Source organism: Castanea sativa, chromosome 9 (assembly GCF_040712315.1).
Source record: "Castanea sativa cultivar Marrone di Chiusa Pesio chromosome 9, ASM4071231v1".
NCBI lineage: Eukaryota > Viridiplantae > Streptophyta > Magnoliopsida > Fagales > Fagaceae > Castanea > Castanea sativa.
The window spans coordinates 45,458,482-45,468,206 of record NC_134021.1 but is presented as its reverse complement, the minus strand read 5'-3'; the positions used below and the strand labels follow the sequence as shown (position 1 = coordinate 45,468,206).

At 32.5% G+C, this 9,725-nt stretch overlaps 1 pseudogene; it reads left to right on the top strand.

Moving 5' to 3' along the window:
* Window positions 1-4,881: 4,881 nt before the first annotated feature.
* LOC142609310 (rust resistance kinase Lr10-like) lies at window positions 4,882-9,481 on the top strand (annotated as a pseudogene).
* The last annotated feature ends 244 nt before the right edge of the window (window positions 9,482-9,725 follow it).

Sequence of the window (9,725 nt, the reverse complement as noted above, 5' to 3'; positions counted from 1 at the left end):
AGTGAATGACATAGGACCAAAATGAACAGAATGGACTGAATATATCTAAAGTGGAAAAAATGGACTGAATAAGACCAAAGTAAACTGAATGGCCTAAATAGGACTGAAGTAGTTAGAATAGACCGAATAGAAGCAATGTGGACCGAATAGAACTAATTAGAACAAAAGTATACAGAATGGACTGAATAAGATCAAAGTGGACAAAATGGACCAAATAGGACTAAAGTGGATAGAATGGACTGAATAGAACTGAAGTGGACAAAATAGGACCTATGGACCGAATAGGGCAAATGTGGATTAAATGGACTAAAGTGGACTAAATAAGACAGAATGGCCTAAATTGGACTGAATAGAACTTTAGTGGACAAAATGGAACTGTAATTCAAATTGTTTGTTTCAAAACAATGTGACACACACAGGCCTTTCCCAGCTTTCAACTAGCTTTCCAACTAATCTTTTCCCATCTTTAATTTAAGAAGTTGTGCCTATAGCATGATGGATAGCTGGCTTAGGCTTCTTTATCTGTTCCACCAACACAGCTTGAGTGGCTAGAACTACACCCGCAATTGACACAGCATTTTCAAGTGCACACCTTGAAACATGACAAGGATCTGCAACTACAGCACTGAGATCTTCATATCTACCTGTCATTGCATTGTATCCAACATTGGGAAGAATCAAAGAATTTAAAACTTACTTCAAATTTTTTATGGTAAAATCTATTTAATTTTTTGTTTTGTTGATGGAAACCTATTTAATTTTTTTATTAAGGTTTTAGATGGATTTTTTAAAATCTTTTAATAATATAAATGTCCAACGGTTCATGCAAAGTTGCTAGACTACTAGAAAAATATATATTTACTAAATTAAGTTTATCACGATCACTTTAAGTATCTTAGTGATTAGGGAATTGCTCTTAAAAATAATATTTTATAATGTCTCAAGATTAAACCCAATTCCTCATACTTCCCCTATTTATTTTTGTTATGAATGCTGAGTTATTGAGCTTTGTAGCAGGTTGGGCCAACATGCTGGGCTAATGGGCTAGCCTATCGGGCCCACATGAGCATAAAACCTAGCACTTAGACTAACCCATTGGGCTACCCATGGGCCTCAATAACAATAAGTTGGACTACAATTAGCCTGGTGGGCCGTCGAACTACTGAGTCGAGCTATAGGCAATAGGCTGTTTGGTGACCTTTCGGATGGTAAGAACTGATAAGAGTCTATCTTTTTTAAACCATATCGCTGAATAAAAATTACGTCCACCCTGAAAGGTGGAAGGAATTTGGTAAACTTTTCTTGTACTACCCAAGTGGAGATATTCATGAAAGATGAGATATCAAGAGAGTGATCTTCTTACATTTCACCAATGTCTTCGTAGGAACTTTAGAGAACTAGAGATCAAGAAATTGGTGGTAGATGTGTTTGTCGAGTTTAAAGAGATTGATATAATTCTTGAATCTCTTTGAAGATGGACACCTGGATTAATTCATTCTTCTTCTTTTTCTTCTAGGATAATTCTTGTATTTATTCACTTATTCAGGTAGAGGCGTTAAAAGGAACAAAGTAATTTGCCCTTCGAATATTATGTGTTGGAAAACTGGATTACGTAAAATACAATTGAGAGGTGATGGTATAAAGGGAAGACAATGTGCATTAGCCATAGACCATTGAAAATCAATAAACATTTTGACTTACATGCTAGTATTAATTTTATGTACTTGATTTTGTGGCTAGAGAAGACCTAGGTATTTCGTTTTGTTTTTATTTCAATTTGTCAGAATTCTGTTACTTCATTTTGGTTCTTGTTTTTTCTGTTGTTATGCCTTTTGTTTAGGTCTCTCTCCCTTGCAATGGCTTATTTTCCATGGTTTATTATATGAAAATATATGAAAATGCAATGCTCTTATTTAAGTTATCATTGTCTATTTTGAACCTGTTTGAAATAATGCATAAAATTAGCGACTTAATTTATTGGATGGAAAACGTATTTTGTATTAAATACAGCATGAATTATGTACCGTTTGGAAGAATATGCATGGGACGTATGTATTCACAACAACACATTAAAGTTGAACAATTTTTTCTTCTTCTTATTCTTTGGCTTTTTGGTAAGAAAGTGAATGAAAGAATATATTAAACATTTTTATTCATTCGTGATGTATATTCCTTAAAATCGCAACTAAAATTTTGGAAAAAAGATACACTACTAAATTTATTAAATGTTTATTTAGTTCAATTTTTATAACATCTTATAAAATTATATAATTATGCAATTAAATTATATTCATATATAGTATACCCATAATTACATTTACTTACAGTTTTATCAATTCCGTTTTATATGCGGTATTATTTTTTATAAAAAAATTTAATCCGAATGAAATGTGTACCTATTTCATACATACATCACACTATACATCTTCCGTCCCACACATTTTTTTTTTCACAGTAAATAGGCAAATAAAAAACCTTGTAAGAGGAGAAAGTACAAAGGAAACTAGCACTAACGCGCTCACTAGTGGGGATTGGGGCGACTCAAACCCAATACCTTAAGTCTTGCTGGCTCAATGCACTTTTTCCATCCCATACATTGCTAGTTAACTACTTAAGATCCCAAAAATGGAAAAAAGAAAAAAAAAAAAAAAAACACACTCGCTCACTTGCTGCAACATAAAAATGAAAGGAGAGATAAATGCTACGAAAGAACTTGGCCATGGTGAAATTGTTAGAAAGCTGCAAGTCAATGTAATCCAAGATATGTTTATTACAAATTATTAATGTAGATCACATAATTAAAATCTCATACATGTAAAAATCAAGCTCTGGTTTTGACCATAACCAGAAATCATGTAAAATGAATCTACCAAGAACATCATAAACTCAGTGAAACGAAACCTCCTTAACACTTTTATCCAGAACAATTTGGTTGGCCAGAAACTGGATTGAATGACAATGAAGTGTCCCAAGCGTAGGCGAAGGCAGTGTTAGAGTGTGGTGCAATCGTACCACCATCGACAGTGACTTGTAATTGGTTTCCGCTTTGAACTATGACGGTAGGGTCAAGAGGTAGTACAGTTTGAAACCCATTGCTGCTTAATACCAAATCTGTGAGAGTACATGGCAGTCAAGATTGATTGTTACATTCCACACTGGTTTTTGTTGTACAACTAATTTGCTTTTTGATTGAACAACTGATACGTTGTCTAAGGAGCATTGACAATTTCCTGTAATTTAAGAAATACGAAATAATTAGTAACACCGAAATTAATCTAATCTATTACTCCGTAGGAAGCATGAACACAAACACTAACAAATGTATTGACAAATTTCAAATTTATTTTAATTTGGTAAGAAAAAATAACTATCAAAATATTTAATGAAGACAGACATATATGAAGGAGTGACTCTAGCTAGCTAGTGTGTAAAATCAAGAGCAGCGACAAATTCTTCCAAATGAATATATATGCATGGTAGTAAGAAAGCCATGTATTTCAGGGATATATTGCATGCACTGCATGAATCTTTTACGTACCTTCGCTAACAAGACTCAGGAAGAAAAATACACAAAGAAGTTTGATGAAAGCTGCCATTGCTAAAATCAATACTACTGCTACTTAGTTTCTCTGCTTTTTTCCTGAATGGAATGCAACTAGGTCATGTGTAATTTATAGTGATTTTCGAATCAAATGAATTAATTGGCGTGATCTTTTACTTTAAAGCTAGCTATTCATACAAAACTTTACTACCTATTTAGAAAGACCTTTAATTTTTGATAGGATAGAATTCCATAATATTTATTTATTTGGAAAAAAGAATAAAAAAAAAATTATCTTATTTTCCTATATTTGGAAACAACCTTAAATAAGTTGAAAAATTATTTTTTGATTTTCATTATTTAGCCTAGTGTGAGATAAAAATTTTTTCAAGACAATTTTAGTAAAAGACAATTATATCTCTTACCAAGCTAAATAAGAAAAGTGAAGAGATAATTTTTCAGTATTTAAATAACAATTTTCAGTATTTAAATAAAATTACACATATTTTTATATATTTTTTCAATCATACATATTTTCATAAAAAACAAACAACACTACTAAAAATATCTTACCAAAACGAGTCCATAATATTTTTACATGCAGATCTCTCAATTCTCAAGTATTGAAGTACCTGATAACAATTTTTATTTTTTTATTTTTATATCTAACACTTTTTCACCTCCACTCATTCTCTCTTGCTTTTACGTTTTAATTTTATATTTTTAATCTTCATATTATATCCTCCACATGTTCACTCCCACTATGTACTTATCAGTTATCTCCTTACGTTTCAAATTTAAAAAAATAAAAGACTTGTCTCTTTTTGCCTTTTGTCTCATTACGTGAAAACCCAAAGCAAAACTCAAAAACCAATAGAGAAAAAGATCTGAGCAAGAAAAAAAATGAAGAAGACCAACACGAAACACGCAGAGACCACAGTGAAAAAATTGTATTGCAAAGCTGAGAAGAAACAAAGGAGAAGAAGAAAAGAGATAAGAGAAGCATCAGATCGGAAAATTTGGTGACAAATCTAATATTAGGTTACAAAGAAAATTTTTAAAAAGACTCCAATTAAGTAGTTGGTAATTTGGTATAACATAGAAGTACATTATTTATTTATTTATTTTAAAGTTCTATAAGACATTATTCAATTCAAAAGATTGAAGTTTATAAGTTTTGGTCTAAGTATATTATATTAACTACTTGCTGTTTTTTTTTTTTTTTGATATAGGACTTCACATTTATATATATATATATATATATATATATATATATCTATATATCCAAGAATTTATTTAATATATATATTTTTAGAGGATAAGGTACCCTTATTGAATCAATGAATCCAAGTAAAAGAAAAAATAAATGGTCTTATGAAGTCCATCCGAAGCAACGGTTGACCCAAGTCTATAAATTCTCACTGAACAGAAAGGCAAGAAGTGTAGATTCAGGAATAATAGCACTGATTTGAAATCTGAGTGCTTCGACCCCAACAAAGACGACAAATGCAAAGGTATTGTATTATTTCTACCCAATTTCCACTTCTATAATCACACAAGTCCTTCACGTTTCAAGCCAACATGTATTGATTTATCAAGCTCAGTTTATAAATGCTCTTCGATGGTAATTTCTTGCAACCAGTCATGAGGTGTCGTTATCTCCAACCAAAAGAACATTATTTTGGAAGTCTACGTGTCTCACAAGGAAAATTATTTGTAGAGCAATCCGGTGCACCATTCTCTCATATGAATGGTAAATCTAATCATAAATTTAATTAGTAAAATTTACTATTATGTGATAGAAGGGAATATAGATTATATTTTCATAATACTGAATAATTACTTGTGTCTAGCTTAAAAGAACTTGAACAGGCTAGTATAGCTCATCCGTTGGTACCAAACCTCACGGTATTAGCTCAAAATTTAGCTAAAAAGATTAGCTTAGGTGTGGTAATTAATTAATTGAGGAAAAGTACCCATTACTTAGAGCATCCACATCGGTTGATGCATAAATGTGCAAAATGGAAAAAAAGTCACTAATTTTACACATTTTGAGCAAAAAAACACCCACATCAATGGGTGTAAACTCATATATAAATGCACATTGCTGCAGTACCCGTGTAAATTTACACGGGTACTGTAGCATGTGTATTTAATATCTTAATAATTTTCTCTCTCTCCTCTCTACCTGACTCTCACCTCTCTCTCTCTCTCTCTCTCTCTCTCTCTCTCAAGCGCACAACACAACTCTCTCTTTCTCTCATCTCATCAATTTTTCTTCCTCTAGCTTTTGCCAATTGCCATCGCTGCCGATGAGAACGAGGTCGAGTAAGCCGAGTCGCCGGACGAGTCCATCACCTACAACATGAAGGAGGTTCTCCAATGCGTCCGTCGCCTAGAATATCGTGGGTTTTGATCCATTTTTGGTTGAGCTTGAGGCCGGCGGTCGTCGCGAGGAGGTGGCGGTGCTGTGAGACATTGATCTTGCTTAGGACAAAGACCTTGATCTTGCTCTGATCTGTTGGTTGCTGGTTTTTTTTTTTTGGTTGATTGTGGGTGTGGGTCGGTGGGTTTTGATCTTAACCAGCTTGGTTTTTCTGGTTCATTGATGGGTTTTGATGATCTTGCCATTGATTGGGTGGGTGATGATTTGGCTTGACTGGGTTTCAAGTTGGGTGGGTGATTAATGGGTTTGGGATTGAATGAGTTTCGGATTAAGTGAGTTTTCCTTGATGATGCTAGTTGGGTGGTGATGATAGTGGCTGGGTGGTGATGATGGTGGTGATGGTGGCTGGGTGGTGATGATGGTGGCTGGGTGTGGGGTAATCGTTGGTAGTGACGGACTACGGAATTGTGAGAGAAAGGGGCAGTGAGGGAGGAAATAATAAAAAAATTGTAAAAGAATGAATATTTTATTGAATAAATGTGTAGAATAGATAAACTGATGTGGATGTTTTGTAAAAATAAGTGTGTAAAATAGAAAAAGTAGGTTTTTTCATGTAAAATAGATGAGAATTTTGTATCCACTAATGTGGATGCTCTTAGCACATTAGACCTCTTATAGGTGAAACATGAACTCAAAGTTCGAACTCAATATTACCTCACTAATAAGGGTAATTATTCAATGTTTTAGGAGTAGTACAATGACGTGGTACTTTATCATCTTATATAATAATTTATCTTCCTAATTAAATTCATGATTGAAATTGGAGTCCATCATTCATGTAAAAGAAGGGAGTATTACGTCACTATTCTATAAGAGCACCTTATCATTTTTCTCCTAATGTGGCGTTTGTTATGGGGTAATGTTTTAGAATTCTCATAAATTTTTAAAGATTCTCACATTTGGTTGCAAATCATACTAGGGAATTACATGCTAGGGGAATTCGGATTCCCCCTTAAACTCCTCTTTTAAAAATTATTATTAAGAATAAAAACATTTGAAAATTTAATTAGTTATTTTTGTATTGTACTTGTCATTTTGAAATGTTAGACTATAATTTTAATAAATTTGTCATAATTAATAGTTTATATTTGGTTTTTCATTATTTATTTAGAGGAATACCTTTTTTTAAGGACTTGGTAGTTCACATTCAAATCTAAGGATAGAATAGAAAAAATAAATAATATATTTAAGATTCCTAGAAATAAACAATTGTAATTATTTTTTGTTCTTGACTCATGAATACGTTTAACATATAGTTTCCACCTTAGGGTCATTTCTTTTGTCACTAGTTTGTTATGGACTCTATCGTATCTATTGCTATGACACAATAGAAAAAGAAAATCAAGCAAAGATTGAAATTTTTTTGGAGGATTACAGAGCTCTCAAGCCACAAGGTACTCATATAATGATGTTAAAAGGATTACAAATCAATTTATAGAGAAGTTAGGACAAGGAGCCAATGGAACAGTGTTCAAAGGAAAGCTTTTGAATGAAATCCATGTTGTTGTGAACATCCTGAATAGTTCCAAGCAGGGGAGTCGGTATCGTACTGTACCGGCCAATATATTCCTTACTGGAGCTTAAAACGGTACATAAACACGTGTTTCGTTCCGGTTCAAATACCGGTCATACCGGGTTGTTTCGGCTGTACCGGACGAAATATCATGCTTCAGCCAAAAAAATCATATCGAACCGGAACATGACTTTCAGATCAAATAGAAAGAAAAATTTTCAGATCTAGTATCTCTCTCCTCTTTCAGTAACATATTAACTTACAGTATCTCACCATGCTGCTGCCGCAGCCAGAAAGTCACCACCACGTTGCTGAAATGGCAGAATCCCATTTTGCCAATCTTCTTCTCCTCCCACTTCTTCTTCTTCGTTAAATAACCCATCTTTCTTCAGTTCTTGGCTTTTGTTTTGTTTTAGTTTGTCTTTTCAGTTTCTTTTCTTTTGTGCCTTTTGTTTTATGTGCTTGATAGCTTTACCTAATGTTACTTTTTTTTTTTTTGTTTTTTTTTTTTGGGGTTAAGATGTTACTTTTAACTTCAGCAGTTCAGCCACTTTATTATATTAATTTATTTGAATAAAATAATTTATATATATTTTTTATTATTTTGCGTGTCTAACACCCACTCACGTGAAGATGAATTCAATCTTAACTTCCTTTTTATTAAGTTTTTTATTTATTTCTTATTAATGTATTTTATTCTTAACTTCAACTACGGTACACCAATTACCAAATATATCAATTTCTAATGGATTTATTATTATAATACTAATTAACAAAACCTACAACCATGTGTCATCTAAAAAAATCCTTGTATTATTAACAATAATAATTAAAAATAATATCAATGTATAATGAATTTTAAAAGATAGTATTTTAACTAAAACTTAAGGATCAAAGATATTTAAATGAGTTTTTTTTTAAAAAAAAAAAAAGATATTTTAATGAGACGTATTATAATTTATAAATATGTTTAATAAATTGTGTGCACTTTGGCTTTTACTAACATGATTTTTACACTCAATCATTATTAAATTTGAACTCTTTATAAAATAGCGGTAATTCCGAAACAGTATACCAATATTGAAATATTTCGTTTCACTGGCCAAACCGGTACAATTTTCGGTATGAAATTGATTCCCTTAGTTCCAAGGGCAATGGAGAAGAATTCATAAATGAAGTATGAACAATGGGTAGAATCCACCAATTTTAATGTGGTTTGCTTGGTTGGCTTTTGCGCCGATGGATTTAGAAGAGCTCTAGTTTATGAGTTTTTACCAAATGATTCACTAGAGAAGTTCATTTCCTCAGTAGATTCTAACCATTTCCTTCATTAGGAAAAGCTACAACACATTGCACTCGGCATAGCAAAAGGAATTGAATATCTTCACCAAGGATGTGATCAACGAATCCTACATTTTGATATTAAACCTCAAAATGTTTTGCTAGACCAAAATTTTAATCCAAAAATTTCTAATTTTGGTTTAGCCAAGTTGTGTGCAAAGGATTAGAGTGTAGTGTTGATGACCACAGCTAGGGGGACCATGAGTTACATTGCACCCGAAGTGTTCTCTAGGAACTTTGGGAGTGTGTCTTACAAGTTAGATGTTTATAGTTTTGGAATACTGTTGCTTGAAATGGTTGGAGGTAGGAAAAAAGTGGATGTAACCAGAACACTAGCCAAATATATTTTTCAGAATGGATCTACAATTTGTTAGAGGAAAAGGAAGATCTACGATTCTATGTTGGGGATAATGGAGATGCTAAAATTGCAAAGAAACTAGAAATTGTGGGACTCTGGTGCATCTAGTGGCACCCAGTGGATTGTCCTTCTATGAAGATTGTGGTTCAAATGTTGGAGGGAGAAGGAGATAAGTTAACCATGCCTCCTAATCCCTTTGCCTCTACAGGCCCTACAAGAATCAACATGAGTATGTCTGTAAGGTGTCCAAATCAAGAGTTAGAAGTCATCCCAGAATCATAATAAGTATTTTTAAGCTAGGAGTCCCCAATGATAATATAGGTTACAATCGTGTTGTACTTAGGGATTGAAATTTTTAATCTTACAGTCAATTAAGTTACTTCTAGTTGTCTTATATTGAGTATAAGCAAGATGATGCGTATAAAATATATCTCTTAATTCCTATTAAGGAAGTCAAGAATGTGCATTTAGTTTTTTGTTGTTTATTAATTTTTATAAAATTTCAGAATTTTGTAGAATAAGGCTT